The sequence below is a fragment of the Canis lupus genome, chromosome 16 (genome assembly GCF_048164855.1).
Source record: "Canis lupus baileyi chromosome 16, mCanLup2.hap1, whole genome shotgun sequence".
Lineage (NCBI taxonomy): Eukaryota > Metazoa > Chordata > Mammalia > Carnivora > Canidae > Canis > Canis lupus.
Genome location: NC_132853.1, coordinates 43,756,653 through 43,777,639, shown reverse-complemented (window position 1 = coordinate 43,777,639; position 20,987 = coordinate 43,756,653). Strand labels below are relative to the sequence as shown.

Sequence of the window (20,987 nt, the reverse complement as noted above, 5' to 3'; positions counted from 1 at the left end):
GTTTATTTGAGAGAGATAGAGAGAGAGCACCATCAGGGGATTGAGGTAGGAGAGGGGGAAGCAGGCGCCCTGTCGAGCAAGGAGCAGAGGATCCCAGGACCCCGAGATCATGACATGAGCTGAAGGCAGACATTTAACTGACTGAGCCACCCAGGTGCTTCAAGGGCTCTGATTTTAAACAGTTTATTTATTTATTTATTTATTTATTTATTTGAGAAAGATTAAGAGAGAATATGTGCAGGGGTGAGGGGCAGAGGGAGAGAGTGTGGAGTCCAACTCAGGGCTCAAACCCAGGACTCTGAGATCATCACCTGAGCTGAAACCAAGAGTCCAACACTTAACTGACCAAGTCACCCAGATTTCCCAAGGACTCTGATCTTCAATCCTTCTGTTTTCTCAAGGTCTAACACAGCACTGAGTGCAAAGTAAATTCTCTCTCTATACCAGTTAAATGTAATGAATACATTACAGGAAAGTTAGGGCTGAACTGTCCCAGTTTGGCATTTCATATATCGAAATAATCAGATGGTCGTTGGAACCTCTACTCGGTTCAGCTTTTATTAGTTCAGAAGGGGAAACATTCTGGATTTTATTTCTTCCCCATTTTTAATGGATGAAGTCAATTTAGGTCACTGTGGATGTGTGGACAAGGCCATGAACTGCAAGCCTGTGTTGCTATTTTTATTATTGGGACTATTGAAGCCCCTTTAAGCTGAATTTATAGACTTTCAAAGTGAAAAAGGAAGCAGACTAGTATGGAAGTAGTCTCTAGAGTTTCCTGCCCCCCTGCCAGCCCCCAGGCCCCTCAAAGTTAGACTTTAGTTTCTTGTTTCCATGTCAAATCAGAACTGGACCAGTATCACTAGTTTCCTAGGAAACCCTGAAAAGGATGATCTTTACATAACTTGCTTTGCCCACTGTTGGAACGCAGCCACTTCTGGGGAAAGGCGGAGCAGCTGTTCAGCTGCCTCATAGCAACACTTCACAACAGTGTGGGAGGAAAACAGGGAAGAGCAATGCACTTAAATTAAACTGCCCTGGGGAGGGTAAGGGACCCGGGCAAAAGACAATCATTGAGAATCGAGGACATCTAATTAGTCAACGGATCTACTCCAAAGGGGAAGGCACTGACTGAATTTTTAATGAAATCACCATAACAGGTCTTTGGTTTCATCTTCTTCTTGAAAGGCAATGATACACATTTAAATGCTATCGTTTAAAGAGTCCTTCTGTTTTGAACATACTACCAAAGGAGCATTTTTTTTTTTAATTTGATGACTTTTATGTCAAAACAAGATGACAAAAGAACACCAACAGCAAAGAATAAAAGTCAGCTGGGTTATGTTTTTGTACAATTCCTACTATTTTTTCCAAAAGTTCATAACGTTTCGCTCAACCACCACTTGCTTAGAATTGCCAAAACCCAGATAACAATGCGAGAAGCTTCGTTCCAAACTGGTCTATTCTGCTTTTAGCGCAGAAACAAGTTCCCTATTAGTAGCAGCATTTCTTTGAACCACGATTCATTAACTATGGGCTAGAAGAAGAGAAGGCAAACTCAAATTTGCAAGTGGGAAGAGGAAAACATTTGAGCAGATGAAATCAAGACTGCCGTGTAGTTTGTTCTGCATAAAGGCACCCAGCCAGGGGGGCAAATAAAAGCTTTAAATTCTTCTCAAGCTGCTATATCCTGAGCACCCAGGACCCAAGCCACTGCTTGTCAACACAAAGGCGCCATCTGTTGGCCAAACCCATAGGGGGGCTACTTTATTTGGTGGACTTGTGGTCAGCCAGAGGGAGAGCCCATTTTTCTATCAGAAACTCCAGATAGAATGTTAGAACCCAGGGGCCCTAGAAGGTCTTCTTGTAGAAATACTGATTTTATAAACAAGGGAATAAATGAATACCAGGGACAGCTACACAATTTGCGCAGCCATGTACAGAATGAAAATGGGAACCCCTGGTTCAGAAAACAGGAAAGGGTACTGTTAAAAGTACTAAAATTACTTTATTTTGAGAGCTCTCTCAACTTGTCATAGTATTTTTAATTTGCTTGGTGTCATTTCTTGATTGCTGTCCTCAGCAAGAAAATTTTAAAATGTGTTTATTAGCATGAATTTCTACTTCATCTTTATATTCTCCAATGCCAGTTTTAAATACAAGTAGAAGAGCATTTCACTGGTATGCAGACTCACCTAAATTATACAATTTGTGTTCTGTAGGTCATATATGCATATGTGTTTCCTTCACAACAGTGGAAATGTCATAGAAAACTACTTCCGCTGTTTTGTCACTTCTTTTAAAAAAGATAGATTTTATTTATTTATTTGAGAGAGAGAGCAAGGGAGAGCTTGAGCAGGGTGAGAGGCAGAAGGAGAAGCAGATTCCCTGCTGGGTAGGGAGCCCAATGCAGGGCTAGATCCCGGGACTCCAGGATCATGACCAGAACCGAAGGTAGATGTTTAACCAACAGAGCCACCCAGGAGCCCTTGTTTTGTCACTTCTTGACACACGTTTTGTCAACACTGTGGCTTACTAATGAGTAAAGATGGGGTGAAAGGAAGGGAACTGTGGATGCTACTATCTTTTCACCTTGGTGGACACCTTTTCAGCATAAATGTTTGGCTGGTACCGAGAAATAACACAAGCAAGAAGTAACACAAGACATGATAGGTTCCTTGGTCATTTATGTTTCCAAGAATGTCACTACCTTCTTTCTGCATTGGAAAGCAACTTCCGATTTGAATAGAAAACGTGGCCACTCAGTATATCAGAGCCTTTCCTTACTCACTTGGAGATGAAACACGCTCACTTTGTAATCCCAATGTTTCTTTACACCTTTCTCAGGAACTTCCCTGGTATAATCTGAAACTGACCCCTGTCCTCAGAGTACACAGAAAGACTGAAAAAAAAAAAAAAAAAAAAAGACAGGCCACTCCAAGCTGGTAGGTGGCAGTTTTAATAAGCAAGGGCAACTTGCACAAGAGGCTTATCTTGGATGGCAGCGAGATGAATGGATCCCCACACCTGCCCACCAAATCTGAAAAGCTTATAGGGCCCTCACTAGGTGCAGTAACATATGCCATGCAGGTGTGTTCTGCACCACGTTACTATCTCAAGGCCATGTCCTTGGAGCAGCCTCTGGGAGTGGGAAAGCCAAGTGGAACTCACATTCTAAAGACAGTGGAAGGGAAGAGGAACCTGTGAATGTAGAGGTGTAGCTCATTGGCCAATTGGTGGTCGTGTCTTTTTGGTAACACTCCCCAACACTTGAATTTCCATGCCTTGAGGGTCCTCTAGAATTTTGTGTCATGGAGCATTGCAGATGCTGCCGGTAAAGAGTGCAGTAAGAAGACACGGTGGACATAGACATTATGCAGATCTCCTTCATTTACACATAGGATTTGTCGTCCCCTTGGACTTCACTCACAAAACACCAGTTCGAAGATTGCATTATTAAAAATTTCAGGTGAAAGTAGAGCATTAAACCAAGCACTAGAGCCCTTCAGAGAGTGAGGCTGTGTGTCACTGCACAGGTTTCACACCCATGAATCCAGCCATGACCATGGCCCAGAATGATGTTAAATGGTTTGCCTAATAATCAAACAGTAATGCCTTCCAACCACAGCTGATTTCTAAGCATTGATTTCTATCCACTCTTCCTTTACTTAATAAACTGACCTATCTAATGATTCTTCAATGTTACTCTTAGATCAAAGAATGACAGGACACAAATGTTTGGAGAAGGAAAGATGCCAACAGTGACTGAGTGCCTGCCATTTGCATGGTATTTCACTAGGTACTTTTACTTACATGATCTCATTTATCCTTATTCTAATAAGATAGGGTGTATTTAACTCATTCTGAAGTATGGATAATAAAAAACCTAGAGATATTAACCAAGTGAATCAAAGATACATAACCTATATGTTGAGTCAGAAATATCAATGAGATATGAACATATAGGACTTTATTTTTGTTCCATACTGTCCCTTTACAACTTGTTCTGTTGTGTAGCCTTTCCATAACTCTGGATGAAAACCTGAGGAGGCCTTGATATCAGGGAGTTTTTCACTCAGTATAGATTGCAAACTCAGTTTTAACTTGAAAGCTGAAATATTCAGGTTTATGTAATATTCATGTGCCTGAATGGATCTAATGTTCCATTTTCTCCCCTCCTACAGCTGAGCTGTAGGAATTGGCCACAGCCCTGGAAGAAGGGAGGGCCATGGTACATTTCCTTTCTTGCTCACCTTTTCTTCCAGTTATTAGCTGGAATGGGAATGGTTATTAGGTAAGAGCTGGAAAGTGGAGCATGAGAGAGTGTATGAAAGGTAAACAAGAATGGGAAATGTATTTAAATGAGTTCTGTGTTGGCTTAGAATTCTCTTTATCTCAAGGATTTTTTTTTTCTTTTTTTTTAACCGTGGTTCCTCAGAAAGTTGAACCTGCACAATTTATTAGGGACTATGACCTTAGAGCAAAAGTGATGGACAGGGATAATGAAACAAGGCAGGAGAGAGAACCAAAATAAAGATGTTTTTTTTGTCAGGTCAGCCAGGATAACTGGTTGTTCGATCCAGTGGGACCTTCTGAGAAGCTGTATGGCATAAGCCTTTGAAACAATCATTCAGCAGAGGGAGGAGAAGCTTTTATTCATTGGCTTCTATCCACTTTTGTTTAAAGGTCAATTTCATAGGACATTATCTCTCCTAAAGTTCAAGGGTGAACATGCATGAGTGCCAAGTGAGCTTCTGCTACCATGTCACAAAAAGGCCCAGGGGCAGGTAAGAGGAATGCAGCATGGGCTTAAAGTGAGGTGGTGCCAGGATGCACCTGCAGGAAGCTATTTAGAGCCTGTGCAAAACTCATCACTGAAGTGGTGGCCAAAAATCAGAGAACAATGAGATTGAATGCATCTGTTATGATACACTGGAGTGCCCAGTATAGGTACTTTCCCAGGTTCTTTGGGGGAAATTTAATTTTCCCTCCCCATTTCAAACTCTGGATGTGTGCAAGGTTGCCTCTTCATCAGGTGCTCCCCCCCCCCCTTAAGACCCTATCTTTGGGAGGTTTACTTTATACCTCGTCTCCTCTCTCAAAGGTTGGATCTCCTTTGCCCCCTGGGTAGGACTTAAGCAGCCCCTAGGCCAGCTCTCTATCCTACCCAAGCCCATATCTGGTCTTAGTCGTGTATTCTTTGGCCTGCTATGGAATGGAAGTGTAGTTACTTCTGACACCAAGAAGCAGTTTTCCCATTTTACCAGCCAAATCACCTTCCCAAACTTTCTTCATGCCCTTCACATTTCCTTGGGTGGAAGTTAGACCCCAGACTACCATGTCTTCAAAAGCCAAGACATATATTAGACTTTCCAAGTAGTCTTGTTGAAGCCTAATCCTCCCTAGGCTGGGGACAAATGAGCAGTCCCTCACAGTCATGACATTAGTTCTCTCCAAAGAATTCTGACAAATCCCCACATTTTATACCTAGAAAGGGGGTTAGAGGTATAATAGGAATGGAATAGACTCTCATACCTACTTTGGCAGTTCCTCCAGAGTGGTCTGTGTCACAATCACATGAACCCGTTTTCAATTGGCATTGCAGTTGGAAATAACCACAGTGGTATGAACTCCCATTCCCCACTGTACGTTGGCCAGTCTTACTGTTGGTTGCCTATCTTTCTGTCCTCTCAGACTGAGAATTAGTTTTCTCACACGCCCTGAAGGCAGTCCAACCCTGGCTGGTTTCAGAGAATAATTAGCGCCAGAAAATCTCCATACATTGTAAGGTATGTAAAGAATACTCTTTAATTCTAATTCTTAAGTAGGAAACACTTCCATTAATTTTAGTAATATACAATACAATTTAGAGTGGAGGGTTTTGTTTTTATCCTTACTGTGGCCTCTAACAAAACTATATAAAATTGTGCATAATGTATTGTATTTCTTTTTTTTTTCTTCTTTTATTTTATTTTATTTATTTTTTTTAATTTATTTTTTTATTGGTGTTCAATTTACTAATGTATTGTATTTCTTATCTGAAAAAAAAGAATTTGAAATAAATCCAGTAGTTTTCTGGTTTTACCCTGACTAAAAAATTTTGAGGGTTGGGGCACTTAGGTGGTACAGTTAAGCATCTGACTCTTACTTTTGGCTCAGATTGTGATTTCAGGGTCATGAGATCAAGCCCCACATCAGGCTCTGTGTTCATTGCAGAGTCTGCTTGAGATTCAGTCTCCCTCTTCCCCTCCTGCTCATGTTCTCTCTCTCTCTTAAATAAATAAATAAATCTTTAAAAAAAGAAAAATTTGGGATCCCTGGGTGGCGCAGCGGTTTGGCGCCTGCCTTTGGCCCAGGGCGCGATCCTGGAGACCCGGGATCGAATCCCACATCGGGCTCCCCGTGCATGGAGCCTGCTTCTCCCTCTGCCTGTGTCTCTGCCTCTCTCTCTCTCTCTCTGTGTGTGTGACTATCATAAATAAATAAAAATTTAAAAAAATTAAAAAAAAAAAGAAAAATTTGAGGGTTGAATTTTTTAAAAGTACCTACTAAGACTTTAACAGTTATTGCTCTGGATTAGGGGAAAAGAAATTCTCAGAAACTAAAAAATTCAAAGTACAAAAGCATACTGATCTCAGTACGGATGAGTTAGAAATAAATGGAAAGTAGGAAAGGAGGAGAAAATCAGGACCAATATTCTAGCCTGGGAGGGGGGCCCATTTGTACAGTCATTCTGTGAATTATTTTCACCGCTGGAAACATGACTTCCTAAGGCTAACAGTTTTAAGCACAAGTAGGGATAATGCTAAATGGTAGTATTTTTACTGCAAAAAGACTCAGGTACAGTTTAGAACATGCAGTTCTGAGCAACAGTGCAACTGGGCAAGCTCATCAACAAACTGTAGTGTGCGTATGTAACGGAGTTGACCAGAAAACATGGCTGTGTCCCAAAGTTAACTCCTTCTGGATCATTTTAATATGATCACTAATATGACAACTCAAAGTCATTAGTGGCAAGTTTTGCCTGAAATATTTCTGGGTCAATCTAAGTTGTTCTTTCACTAGAAAGCTATCAAAATTACTTATCATTACTTATTTATTGTAATCACAATGAGGAAGTCCCAAAGTGATTCTTTTCACCAGTGATCGCATTCACCTTTGTGTCTAAAATGGCTACAAATCAGATGTGTTTTCCCAGGAGCAATGTTTTCATTACTATTAATAAGTAGCTAGTTTTATTAATCTCAGACAAAAGATAAAGAGACATCATCAGAGGATATTTAGGATTTTGTCTTGCCTTGTTTTGTTTATTCCCTCCAATGCTAATGATCTGGGGAAAAAAACGGTGTTTCATTATTTTCCTCCTTCAACAGTATGATATTATTTAAGTAATCACTGCAGCAGAGGTCCTCGTGTTTTGGAAGAGGCCCATTAGCTAGTGGCACTAAACAGAAGTCATTAAAATTAATAACCAATGCAGAGGAGTCTTGCTTCTGAAAATTATTAGCATCCCATTTCTAGCTGTACTTTTTTTTTTTTTTAAGTGATGAATTTAAATTTTAAAAGTTGTGCCAGGTTTCTTTGGATACTCCCTTCACTGAGTTATCTCAAGTTGCACTGTGTCAGCCAGAAACTTTTTCTGATACTGGAGGGTGCTCAGGGAACTTCCGGCTTCCACAAAGACAATTTCAATTCCTTTGAGCCATTTCCCTTGAGGTTCTGCTAATGTGTCTCCTGCTAAGGGGAGAGTGATAAAGCTTCAGTCAGCCTGCATGCCGGTTGCACAGCTGTCAAGAAAGTGAAAAAGCTAGACTACTAGAAACATATGGTCTGTGTCATCATTTTTTGAAGAGGTGATGGAGCATGGTGGCCCACCTCGCACCTGCCCCATCTCCACAACACACCTTGAATGATTCTGGCCCAATGTTGGACAGCTGGAGGTTCAAATTCATCCACCAGGCTATCATTGAGCATGCAACGGAGAATTCCATATTATAGAAAGTTAGCTGCTTGTGAAACCACCTGCTTTCTTCCCTCTTTAAGGAGAAATGAATATAGCTTCATTTGCCACTTGGAAAATTTATTAGATCATTGTAGGGTTTGGGGGATTTGAGGGCCAATTAAACTTTTTTTGAGATTAAAATTTGGTCTATTATGATTATTTTCCTTGGGAAAAAACACACAACTTCTAGAATACTCAACATTCTATTTTATTTTTTATTTTATTTTTTTAAAGATTTTATTTATTTATTCATGAGAGACATACACAGAGAGAGAGAGAGAGGCAGAGACACAGGCAGAGGGAGAAGCAGGCTCCACGCAAGGAGCCTGACGTGGGCCTTGATCCCAGAACTCCAGGATCACACCCTGGGCTGCGGGCGGTGCTAAACCGCTGCGCCACCGGGGCTGCCCTCAACATTCTATTTTAATTATAATTATTGTCTTGGTCACCACACATTATTAGATCCATGATTTACATATTTAAATTAAAGAAATGTTATTAGATACTCTTTAAAATTTTTAAATGCAAGTTTCCATTATTCAGTAAGTAAATTTCTTAGTGAGGAGGTTTTTTTCTTTCTCCTCCCTACTGATGAAGCAACATTATACATTCATTTAATTGTTATTAGTCGATAACACATTACTGAAATTATTACTCTCTAATCAACCATGGATTTACTTGTGTGTCTGTCATCAGAGTTGGTTAGAACGCCCTGACGATAACTTCAACCAGTTATAGGAAGATGAGTAAACTAGGGCTTCATCTGGTTGTGTCAATGTATCTGACTTAACCTTTGGAGCAAGGACCCTTCTGACTGCTTCTTATACATGGTGCAGCATTACTGACATCTTTTGCCCTTGTTTTAAGGATAATTGCTGTACTTGCACCAGCCTGGGGTTTCTTTTACAGCCACCTGCTATTCACATGTTCAATCTTTTTATCTAGAATCACAAAACTGCAGCTCTCAGGCTTATTGACACTGCCTAATATATGAATTATTTCTTCCAGTTATTCAAATCCTAGAGACTTTGAGTCAAGTATACTAAAAATAAGGTAGATGGGACACCTGGGTGGCTCAGTTGGTGAAGTGTTCAACTCTTGATTTCGGCTCAGATCAAGCCCCACATTGGGCTCTGTGCTGGGCATGAAGTCTGCTTAAAATGCTTTCTCTCCCTTTGCCCCTCTCCTAACTTGCACACTCAATCTCTCTCTCTCCTCCTCCTCTAAAATAAATAAATAAATCTTTAAAAATAAATAAAAATTAAAAAGTAAGGAGGCAGCATTCAGCATCTCTGTTAAATGGTGCCCTTGAGTTTCTAAAGCAGACTTAACTGAATATGTCCCAAACTTGCATGGTTCCAATGTACCATTCACCCAACTCTTACTTTAAAAATCCTATAACGGGATCCCTGTGTGGCTCAGCGGCTTGGTGCCTGTCTTTGACCCAGGGCATTATCCTGGAGTCTCGGGATCGAGTCCCATGTCAGGCGTCCCGTGTGCAGCCTGCTTCTCCCTCTGCCTGTCTCTCTGTCTCTCTCTCTGTGTGTCTCTCATGAATAAATGAAATAAAATCTTTAAAATTTTTTAAAAAATCCTATAACTATTGCAGGGAATGCCTGGGTACCAAATGTATTAATTATATCTGTTTATTAGAGACCTTTTCCCAATTTCAACATGTTTAAGTAGAATTGCTTTTCAAAGTGATAATTTTGTTTTGTCTTTGCTAATTACAAACTCTTTGACTTCAAGGTTCTTATCTGATCAGTTCAAGTACTATGATCATCTCAGAGGAACCATAGGGAGACCCCTGGCTCAGCCTACCCCAGAATGGCTAGGGAACCTAGGAGCATCAGGAATGCACAGAGGGGGACGTCTAATTTAACGTTTTGTTTGGAGAAGAATCTATTGATTAGGCTATAATCCTATCTTTCAAAACCAAGCAGTATTAGGAATAGAGGCCCACATGGGAGAAAACACATGCATACACACATACACACAGACTTAGACGCACATGCATGCACACAAAGCTATGGAGGTGGAAGAGTCTAGTAGAAAATTTGGTAATTTTGAATTTAAAAGGTCTAAAGGCCTGAGTTTACATTTTAGCTCACAATTGTACCAGATATTTTTACATGAGGTAGTCAACATTTCCTCGCTTCAGTTTCTCCTTATAAAAATAGAGATGTTATGCACCTATAGACTGACCACTTGCTCATACAGCCATGTGTCAAATTATAGCTACTAGTGCTAGGAAGGAAAATGAAATTATGAGGCTAGTGGCTGGATCATGGATTTTAGCTGAAGGAATAAGAATGAAAGTTTAGGCAGAATTTGCCTCTGTATAATTTATTTTGAACAGGATCAACTTATTATTTACTTATTCTATAATAATATGTTAATTATTCAGAAAAAACACAAATTATTTTATATATTGGTGTATATATATATACACATATATGTATGTATATGTATGTATATATATGGTATATATATATACCATATAAAGTATTTATAAATGTATAAAATACTTATAAGTAAGTGGTAAGCATAATACGATCCTGCCATCTTGTGGTAGCGTGACATTTAACAGCCATATTATTTCCCCTGATGTAGTGGGTTTTATCTTAATGCCATGGCTCCAGGGCACCTTTCCCCAAAATAAGGAAAGCAAAAGAGGTAGATGATGATAGATGATAGATAGATAGATAGATAGATAGATAGATAGATAGATAGATAGATAGATGATAGAAAGAAAAACAGAAGGGTTTTTATCAGCATACACATCATTTGGTGTATACTTATTTAGCAACTTTGATGCTTTTCTTTTTTGGAAAAGGATGAATGTAATTTTTTTCTTAAGATTAAACCCGTTTATTGATTCTTTAACATCATTGATTAAGTGCTTTCTATATATTAGGCACTGTGCTAGACCTGAGATACGTGGTTTAACAAGAATATGTGCCTGTCCTCAAACAGCTCAAGATCTAACTGAAGGTAAATATTGTTACAATGTAAGGGTGATGATCAAACGATTTACAGAAATTCCAAGGTCAGCCACCGGGCTCAGAATGGTGCCCTCGGGGGTGGGCACCATGGAGGGGGTGGGGTGGGGGTAGGGAGGGTCTTGAAAAAAAGAAAACATGAGAACTGAATATTGACAATTAGAAAATAATCTAGATTCGCCTAGATTAATCTGTCTAGAAACCCCCCAACCAGAGGAAAACTGGGAAGAAATAAGGTACGGGAAGAAGTGGAATCAAAGCAGAGGGAATATCATGGGTAGAGAGGAGGAGTAAAAATTTTAGTCAGATTTCTAATGTCTTTATGATTGATTTGCCAGGTATCCCACCAGGTGCCAGGGTGTCAGAGGAGACAAGGCACACATGCAAATAGTATCTTATAAGGGAGGTCACATATGGGAGATGAGTGAGAAAAAAGGGGGAGTAGATTGTCCTGAAACAAAGGGATTTGCTCTGATTTTGAAGGTCAGAGAAGACCAAGATGACAAACTAAAATTTAATTTAAAGAATGAAGTAAAAAAGACAGTTAATCAGGGACACAAGGGAGCAGGGGAAGGATGGGTAAGAGGATGAACTAGGCACTGGGGACAATGTGAACCTTGGAACTACGTACGTTCACCATTAATTAGCCTTTTCCCCAAGAAACAGAAGGAAATTGGACGTGAGTAGACCAGGAAATGCAACAGTAATGTAATGATGTGATGGGCAGAATAATGTCCACTCTCCAAGAGATTTATATACTAATCCTGGAACTTGTGAACACTTATCTGGTGAAAGCTAATTAAGGTTGCAGATGGAATTAAGATCGTTAATCCACTGACCTTCAAATACAGAAATGATCCCAATCTAATTATGTGAGCTCTTAAATGTAGGGGAGGGAGGAAAAGAGTAAGGTAGACAGACGAGATAAAAGAAGGAGGAAAAGTCTAAGAAATTATGAGGAATTGACGCATCACTGTTGCCTCTGATGATGGATGAAGGAGGCCATGAGCCAAGGAATTTGGGTGGCATCAAGCAGCTAGAAAACGCAAGGAAATGGCTTCTCCTGTAGAGCCTATAGACAGGAACACACCCAGCTCCACTTTTTGATTTTAGCTCAGTGAGATCTGTGTTGGATTTCTGACTTAAAGAAGTATATGAGAATGCGCAGAATACATTTTGGCTGTTGTAGGTCCCTGAGCTTGTGAGAATTTGCTTAGGCAGCAACAGAAAATTAACACATTAGATGTGTTGTCAGTGGGGAGATTAGGGCAGCTCTCTAGGCTGTGTTTTGGATTTTATTTTTTGTGGCCAACAGGGAGCTATTGTCTATTTCAGGAAAGAAGATGACATCGTCCAGTTGGCATATTCAAAGATCACGCCAACTGGCCTCACTGAGAATTGGTGAGTGGGAGCAATAGTGGACACAAGGAAACATGTGAGAGGGACTATTGCATTGCACTAATATGCAATGGTGATTTGGATTAGAGCACATGGCAGCTGTGAGAAAAGAGTCATATCCACTCACCTAAGAGGTATCTAGGCGGGAGAATTGACAAGGTGTGCTACCCGATAGATGAGCACGTTAAGACGAAGATTTATACCCATGCTAAGATTTCTGGTTTCTGATTGGGCACAGTATATTATTATTTATTGGAAAGTGCTTTAAATAATGGCAGAAGAGCATACTTGGTGGGAAATGCAAATTCAAATTTGGCAATGCTGACTTCAAGATATTTGAGAGCTATCCAAGTAGAGAAGGCCAATAGATGGTTGGGTTAGACTGGTTTGTTGTTCAGCAAAAAATACATGTTGGACATATGTATATTTGTGAGTTGCATTTATGGGATAAAGATGAACCATGACATTGATTACATTGCTTGTGAATGGTATTAAAATAAGGACTGAGAGAGAACTATGAGGCCTCGCAGCATTTATGGAACTAAAAGATGAAGAGAAACTGGTTTAGAAAAGGGGAAGGGGCACCGGAAATCAAATGTGTAGTGCTCCATAAGCCTATAATTCTCTTGAAGCATGGAGTGGTCAAATGTGTTACAAGCTGCAGCAGAGAGATCCATAAACATAAGGACCAAAATGTTTCCATTACATTTATTGAAATAGATACTATGTGAGATATTGGCAAAAGTATTATTTATGGAGTAGAAGAGAAGAATCATAATTTGAGTCAGTTATGGAATGAGTGGAAGGGATGAAATGATTATAGTTGGTAGGGAAAAATTGAAAGAAAATTCTGGGTAAACTACATTGCTTTCTTGCTTTGTTTTTCTGTCTTCATGTTACTTGAACTTGCTTCAAAGAAACCTTGGTATTGGATAACAACAGAAAAATAAAATGAAACCAAAAGTCAAAGAAAACCATGCTTGGCATATTATGACAAACCATCTAAAACCAAAGATGAGAAAAATGTGAAAGTGTCATATATATTTGGGGGCCATGATTTAAAGACTAGAGATGACTCAGCAGAAGACGTGGAGTCCAGGTGACAGTAGAAAACATCTTCAATGTAATAGCAAAAGTAGCTATCAACTCAGAACTTTATATCTAATGAAAATATCCTTCAGGAATGAAGGAGAATTAAAACATTCTGAGTTGTAGGAGTTATAATAGAATTAGTTGCTCCAAAAGAAATGCTAATATTATTATTTAGTCTAGAAGAAAACTATACCATAGAGAGAGTTGGAGATTTAAGAATAAAGGAAAAGCCGGGATCCCTGGGTGGCGCAGCGGTTTGGCGCCTGCCTTTGGCCCAGGGCGCGATCCTGGAGATCCGGGATCGAGTCCCACGTCGGGCTCCCGGTACATGGAGCCTGCTTCTCCCTCTGCCTGTGTCTCTGCCTCTCTCTCTCTCTCTCTCTGTGACTATCATAAATAAATAAAAACGTAAAAAAAAAATTAAAAAAAGAAAAAAAAGAATAAAGGAAAAGCCATGGAAAGGAAAAATATCTGAGTAAGGAAACACTATGTTTTTTTCTTCCTATATTTTTCAAAGTATGAAGAGTACTGAAAGCAAAAATTTTGACAATGTTCAATGTTTTGCAAATGTAATATATGTATGACAACTATGACATAAGGGTTGTATAAAGTAAAAGTCATTCTATGATTGTAATATTTCCAAACTTCAATTGATTTGGTAAAATAATAATGTCAGACTGAAAAATTAGATAGATGTGTGTATTATCACCCCTAGAGTTACTTCTAATAATACAAGTAGAGAGAGCCTAAACCAATACATAGACTGATTAAAATAGAATACTAAACATATTTAAATAGTCTATAATAAAAGGGTATACAGAAGAACAAAAAGAACATATAAACAGAAACTTTTTTAAAGTGTGAGACCCAGTCTAATCATATCAATGTCCCATTAAATACCAATGGCCTAAAGACAAGGACTCAAAGTCAGAAATTGTCAGACCGAATAACATTAACAAAACCCAATTTTTGGGATTGTTCCCCATTATTTGAGAAACATTACCATTATTTCCAATGAGTTGTCAAACACACTTGAAATATAATGACATGGATGGATTAAGAGCAAAACACAATGGCAACAATATAACATGTAAATGCTAATCAAAATAAAGATGCAGTGGCTATATTAATATGAAACAAATTCAGAAACAAAATGACAGAGGGAAAAAAAAAGAACATTTCATAATGATTAAATGGTCAATTCATCAATAAAACATGGGAATCCTAAATGTTTACCCAACAAAAGTATTCAAGAATGCATAAAGGAAAATAATAGAACTGAAAAGAAAACCAGACAAGCTTATCAATTTCCTCAGAGACTTTAACATTCTTCTCCCATCAAATGATAGGAGTAGACAGAAAGTCAGCAAGTATATAGGAGATGTGACAACCAAAACAACCTAATTAATCAACAGATGACACTCAAAATTCAACATTTATTTATCATAACAACGTCTAGTTCACTAGAAGTTTCTTTAAGTTCCTGGAAAGCATTGACAATAATAAGAAACTACAACTGGCATAGACTTAATGGTTATTTTTATCCCCAGATCACAAATATGGCAACACAGTCCACCACCACCAATCCTAGTCAGCACGTTGAAATAGTGATGGTAATGTTTAGACCTCTATGAGAGAGAGAGAGAGAGAGAGAGAGAGAGAGACTAAGAGATATACTATATACTTCATACCCTATACAAAATTAATTCAAAACAGATCATGCACCTAATTAATACACAAAAATATAGAAAAATTCAAACAAAACACTGGAGAAAATGTTTGTGGCATTTGGTTAGGCAAAGAGATCTTAAGATATAAAACCAAAATCACAATCTATAAAAGTAAATGAGACTCCATTCAAATTAAAGACTCCATTAATATTTGCTCTGTGAAAGAAAATTGCTAAGGGAATGGGAAAACGAGCCATAAAATGGGAAGAAATATTTTTCTGTTATACATGTCTGATAAAACACTTGTGTCCAAAATATATAAAGGTCTCTTACAAAATAACAATATAAAAATAATTTAAGTTAAAAAGAGAGAGCAATATAGTCAGACACCTCAGGAAAGGAAATATACAGATGGCAAATGACCATATGAGAAGATGCTCAACATTATTAGCCTTAAAATAAATGTAAATTTAAACCACAACAAATACTGCTATACAATTATTAGAATGGCTACAGTTAAGAAAGAAAAAAAAAGAAAAATGAAAATACTGAAATCCAACAAGGATATATTATATAAAATTTTAAGGCATATTTTCATTCATTGTTGGTGGGAATACAAAATGTTTGTCAGCTTATTATAAAGTTAAACATGGATTTACCATATTACTCACGAATCTCATTCCTAGACAGACCCTTTGGTAATTTCTACCACCACCACCACCCTCACTCATGTGGTAAACATCAACCACTTTCTGTCACTAAAAATTAGTTTGTATTTCTAGAAATTGATAAAAATAGAAGGTTGAAGTATATACCTTTCTGATGTCTTCCACTCAGCATGCCTAAGTTATTAAGATTCATCCACGTTGCTAGGTGTATCAATAGCTCATTCGTTTTCATTGACTAGTATTTAATCATATGGAGATAGCTTATTTTTTTTTTAATCCATCCTCTCTTGGTAAACATTGTGTGTGTTGTTTCCATTTTTTGACTATTACGAATAAAGCTGCGATGACCATTTGTGTATGAGTCTTTGTACGGACGCATGCTTTCATTTCTCTCTGTCAAAAATGTAGAACTAGAATGGCATGAATGTATGGCAGATGTATATTTAACTTCCTAAATAAACCATCAATTTTTTTTCCCAAACAGATGGTACCATGTTACGTTCCCACCAAGAGTATATGAGGATTCCAGTGCCTTCCGGCACTTACTATGATCAATCTTTTTCACTGTAGCCTAATTCAAGTAATGGTTTCTCATTGTGGTTTTAGACTGCATATCTCTAAGGACTAATGGTACCAAACATCTTTCTTTTTTACCTACCTATGCTTATTCGTTATTATATATATATATATATATATATATATATACACACACACACACACACACACTATATTTACTATATATATGTATTTACTATATATATTTACTATATATATTTACTATATATATTTACTATATATATATATATATATATATATATATATATATATATTATGCCTGATCAAATCTTTTGCCCATTCTTCATTATGTTATCTGCAGAGTCTGTTTAAAGACCGGTGACAATTCTAGTCCATGGTTATGCTTCTGAAAGCCAGACAGTTGGTAAAGCCACACGTTTTTGAAGCTCAGATGGTGCATTACGGCCACCACAACCATTTCTGAAAGTTAGTCAGTCAATCAACGATAAGCCCACCTGGAGAAGCACATTCCCATACTTCCATAGCTGACATAGATCCCCTCCTGACTATAAAAGCCTTGAACTCTACCCTTTCCAAATCCCTATTAAGATAAGCTTCCTGCCTTGCAATCAGGGAAACCATGCCTAAAAAAAGCACAGCTTTGCCTCCTTAAGTAAATAACAAATTCAGGGAGCCTGGCTGGCTCAGTCAGTGGGACATTCAACTCTTGATCTCAGGGCTTGAGTTCAAGCCCCATGTTGGGTGTAGAAATTACTTTAAAAAAATCTTACAATGTAAGGAGTGAATTCAGTTTTTTTTTTTTTCAAATGTTGAAGGGCGTCCTCTTCCTTCCACACCATTTAATTTATCTAATTTTTTTCAGTATGTTTTGTGATTTAGGAGAAATCTGTTTTTTCTTTCCTCAAAGAAAGAAAATTTCTTCCTCAATGTTTGTGAACGAGTCTTTCTTTCCCTACTTATTTAACTATCTTTATCATAAACTAAATTTTTCTTTCTTTCCCTACTTATTTAGCTATCTTTATCATAAACTAAATTTTTATATATTCTTGACTCTACCTGAAGCACTTAATAATGGTTTTCTTTGCATTTAAAATAAGTTTTTTTTTTTTTCTGGAAAAGCAGGTGCTCATTTGCTACCAAACTGCCATCCCCTTACCACTGGAGTCTTTCTTAAAAAGTCTCACATAATTTAGAAATTGAGCTCTGATACAACCAGAGGCACTCAGCTTATTTATCTTATAGCTGCATGCTTTTGGCTCTTCCATTTGATCCTGTAGCAGCCTTTTATAAGACTCTTGAGCTTGGTCGTAGAAAGTAGCAACAGAACAAGTGGATTGCAAAAGAGAAAAAGTAATGCAGAAGAGAAAAGTAGAGAGATGCTTACTCTCATGGCCAATCAGGAAATTTTTATTTCCAACTCAGAGTCTGTGATGTTTCATAAAATCAGGGATGTTGTTATTTTTCACTGCCTACCTAGCAACTAGAGGGATGACTTGCCTGTGATAGACATTGAATATTTGTGGGACGAATGAATGAGTGAATGGGTGAGTAGATGATTTTTGTCTTCCAGTTTATATTTATGTGAAACACATAACAGGATCAAAGTAAAATACATTATTCTTTATTATGAGTGATTACAAAGTGGTTGGGTGGAGAGTCCCACAAATAGTATTTGTGAGTTAAATATAAAAGTTATACTATAGCATCAGTATAACTTCAGATTAGAAGTTATTATTTGCCAATCAAGTGGTGTAGACTGTGATGACCTGGAGAGTTGTAAGTCACTGTGGGCTAAGGCAGTCTACACTCGCTAGATACAGATGTACATCTGGGTTCTGAAAGGATATTGATATTTTTTTTAACCATGAAGCTCCCTCTTCTGATCTTCTTAAATGTGGTATTTGTTGCTGCTTCTTCCAATTATTGTTTTTTTTTTTCCATTAAGTAGCAGCTTGGTCACCTACCAGCTCAGGGTAGCACTGGTCCCTTGTGAGAAGAGCTCAAAGGCCAACCAGAAACGAACAAAGAAAATGTTGTTCCCAGATTCTTATTTTGAAAAGGAGTCAGCACATTCTCATTCTGTTCTTCCAAACATTGTCATTTCCCCAATTCTTAACATCTTTCAAACCTTGAAGATAATCTCTTTGGAATATAATAGTTAATTCACTCACAGATACACATATTGTACTCTCTTTTTGTTCTTTTTATTGCTACCCAAATAATTGCAGTAGAGTACAATAATTTGATATATTAAAAAGAACCAACCAGAAGAGATCAAGGAGACATAAAATGAAATGTGATGTAGTATCCTGAATTGGACTCTGGAACAGAAAAGGAACATAAGTAGAAAACCGGGTGGAATCCAAATGAGGTCTGAAGACACTACTAATCGTTAATAATAAGGTACCAAAGTCAATTTCTTGGTTTTGACAGAGGCACCATGAAAAAAGTAAGATGTTAGCATAAGGAGGAGCTGAATGAAGTGGATACAGGAACCCTTGTATTATCTTTGCAGCTGTGCTGTAAATATACAATCGTTCTAAAATATGCTTATTAAAAATTCAATAGGTAACCATGCATTTCAGTAAGCATATTGGAGTATTTTTAAATTATCTTATCTTTACTTCTAAAGCGAGACAGTTTTATTCATCATGTTCTGTTTGTTGCGTGTAGCGAGTGGAAAGAACTCCAGAAATATTTCCCAACTGATTGAATTATTGAAGATCCAGGAATGTATTTGTAGTTGTCCAACAGAAGACAGTTGTACCCTCCACTGTGGCCACTAGGTGGAAGTATCAGCACATCAGTAAAAATCCACTCTTCCATCCGAAGTTAAAAAAAAAAAAAAATCCAACCCAACCCTTTGAAAACAAACGACCTTTGAAAAATGCTATGATATGTCATTATTATATAGATAGTCGGAGGGAGGGGATCCCTGGGTGGCGCAGCGGTTTGGCGCCTGCCTTTGGCCCAGGGCGCGATCCTGGAGACCCGGGATCGAATCCCACATCGGGCTCCCGGTGCATGGAGCCTGCTTCTCCCTCTGCCTGTGTCTCTGCCTCTCTCTCTCTCTCTGTGACTATCATAAATAAATAAAAATTAAAAAAAAAAAAAAGATAGTCGGAGGGAGAATTCCTAGTATGGTGATGAAGATCAAGAAAGATACAAACTGGCTGTGGACAGGAATCCAGGATACTAAGATATCCAGAAATAAAGTGGAAAAAAAAAAATCCAGCCATTTATTTTAAACATTTCCAGACGTGAATCTAAGTGTAGTTGGACCGATAGCACATCTGGAGAATTAACAGACATCTATCTTTCCCCAGACATAAGTGTAGCATGCAATGTCTGAACCTACCAAGGCACGGAAGTCTAAAACCATCAGCACGATGCTTCAGTGCCTCAGTATGGGTGATGTGTTTAAGTACAGACAAACCATTTAGACTGGATGCTACCATTTACAGGACCAATCTGCATTCTTCCTGCCACTTTCTTTTTACACCTTGAATCGTTCAGGAAATAAAAGCACTTTCTGCTATTGGCCAATGCAAGGTGTCACTAGGAAGGCGATCTCTAAAACCCAAAAAGAGGAATTAAGAATAGATTCCTATCTCCAAGAGGAAAAAAAAAAAAGCTGACTTTGAGGTTTCCAATTCATTAATTTCATTTGTTAGTTTGAGCAATCAGATATTTGTTATGACTTGGATACTGGGCCAATCAAATTCTCTGTTCTCTGTGTAAACTTTCTCCCTAAAGATTGATACAGGTAGGAGAGGCAACCAGGACTGTTTTCAGAAAGATTATATGAGACATAAGTCGGCACAAAGGGAAACCTAGTGATTCAGCCATAATTTGACAAATTAATATTTATGGACTCACTGCCACGGACCACATTATGTTAGATGCTGATGGTACTGAAATACACAAATAATGAGCTGTCCATTTTCTGGAGTTATCACAAAAGTTATAAAGCTCTTTAGATATGTGTCGTGTGTAAAATACATCTTTACCTGCTTTTCAAATTAAAAGATGCTAGAAATCTGAGAATTTATTCCTGTCCCAGTTGTCAGGAAAATCCATATCGATACTGGCTCTTTTATTTTTCTTTTAAGGATTTTATTTATTCATTCATGAGAGACACAGAGAGAAAGGCAGAGACATAGGCAGAGGGAGAAGCAGGCTCCCTGCAGGAGAACCTGATGCAGGACTCGATCCCAGGACCCCGGAATCACGACCTGAGCCGAAGCCAGAAGCTCAACCACTGAGCCACCCAGGTGCCCTCTACTGGCTCTTTTTTTTTTTCAATAATAAATTTATTTTTTATTGGTGTTCAATTTGCCTCTTTTATTTTTTATTTTTTTTAATTTTTTATTTATTTATGATAGGCACACAGTGAGAGAGAGGCAGAGACACAGGCAGAGGGAGAAGCAGGCTCCATGCACCGGGAGCCTGACGTGGGATTCGATCCCGGGTCTCCAGGATCGCGCCCTGGGCCAAAGGCAGGCGCCAAACCGCTGCGCCACCCAGGGATCCCAATTTGCCTCTTTTAAATAGAGAAAATCTACCATCCACAGTTGAAACATTGAACATTTAGTGCTAAACATACAACACTATTTGT

General features: G+C 38.2%; 1 long non-coding RNA gene across 1 annotated transcript in view; it reads left to right on the top strand.

The window, feature by feature from the left end:
* LOC140606906 (uncharacterized) overlaps nucleotides 1-20,987 on the top strand; it is a 331,711-nt gene that overhangs the window by 291,969 nt on the left and 18,755 nt on the right. Inside the window, exons 3-4 of the long non-coding RNA XR_012009113.1 lie at nucleotides 10,920-10,996; nucleotides 12,340-12,405. This is a non-coding gene — a long non-coding RNA (uncharacterized lncRNA). The remainder of the gene's footprint in view (nucleotides 1-10,919; nucleotides 10,997-12,339; nucleotides 12,406-20,987) is intronic.